Source organism: Halyomorpha halys, unplaced genomic scaffold (genome assembly GCF_000696795.3).
Source record: "Halyomorpha halys isolate HHAL.00 unplaced genomic scaffold, Hhal_1.1 Scaffold581.1, whole genome shotgun sequence".
NCBI lineage: Eukaryota > Metazoa > Arthropoda > Insecta > Hemiptera > Pentatomidae > Halyomorpha > Halyomorpha halys.
This window is the reverse complement of record NW_027112981.1, coordinates 132,355-133,522: the sequence shown is the minus strand read 5'-3', so window position 1 is coordinate 133,522 and position 1,168 is coordinate 132,355. Positions and strand designations below refer to the sequence as shown.

The 1,168-nt window shown below is 24.6% G+C and overlaps 1 non-coding gene across 1 annotated transcript; it reads right to left on the bottom strand.

The window, feature by feature from the left end:
* Position 1: 1 nt before the first annotated feature.
* TRNAA-CGC (transfer RNA alanine (anticodon CGC)) lies at positions 2-73 on the bottom strand. Its single transcript has one exon. It is a non-coding gene; the product is annotated as a tRNA-Ala (tRNA).
* Positions 74-1,168: the final 1,095 nt, after the last annotated feature.

The following is a 1,168-nucleotide window of genomic DNA, read 5'->3' as shown; positions in this document are numbered from 1 at the left end:
TTGGAGGTGCTGGGATTTGAACCCAGGACTTTCAGCATGCGAAGCAGACACTCTACCACTGAGTTACACCCCCACCGCACTACAATATCAAAATACTGGTATATATGTTATAAAATGTTAAATATTACTTTTTTTTAAATTAAGATCAATTTATAATTAATTCTAGGAGGATACCACTGTCCTGGATCAACCCGTATTTTACAAATTATACAAATGTTCATTTACATGTACTACTTGCTCAAATTGTATAAGTGTAATTAACACTGTATTTCAGATTGTATTATTTTTAAACATTGTATTATTGTATTAAGAGTGCTTATGTCAGTGTAACTCCAATAATGCCTGGATGATTTGATGCAGATACCTTTTTCATTTGTTCTTGTTTTTAGTAAAGTGTATTCTTCATCAGTTAAGATCTGTTTTTATTTTTTCACTTTATATATAAAATAAAATATTACCTAATTAAGATATATAAAAACTTTTTTATATAATAGGGAGATACCACCACTCAGTTAACTATTATCTCACATAGATGTCAAAATACTGATATTTATCTTTTAAAATCTTAAATATGTTTTTAAAAATTATTAAGACTGATTTATAATCATCATAAAACCTGCCGGTTGATATAAATTTTTCATTTGTGAAATTTTGAAGCTGACCTGTTCTAATTTAATGTTTTATATAGTTTATATTCCATGACATTATAGTTATGTTAGAATCATGGTGTTGGACAATGTATTACTGTAAACATCTTTTTAGGGAAACAAAACAAACACTTCAAACTGTTAGATATTAATACTTAAAACTTTTCTTGAATTAAAATGTATACCTTTACTTAATAGCCCTTTTCAGGTTTATTCTTTCATAAACTTTTGTATTAATATTTAAGATTTTTATTTTTTTTTTAGGTACGTACAGCAGTATAAAGTTTATAATTTAATGATAATTAAGATAAATTGGTATTTTAGAGACTTAAGAGATTATTCTGGATTCCTATAATAATTTATTATAATCAATTTAAAAAATATATTTTTAATTAACTTTTAAAGTGATCTATTTATTAATTTTTACATTGAATAATTTAGGTAAATTATTGAACAATGAAATAAAAACACAAAATTGATATGTGAGCCAAGAAATAAAAATAGGTAGCCAAAACAAATTT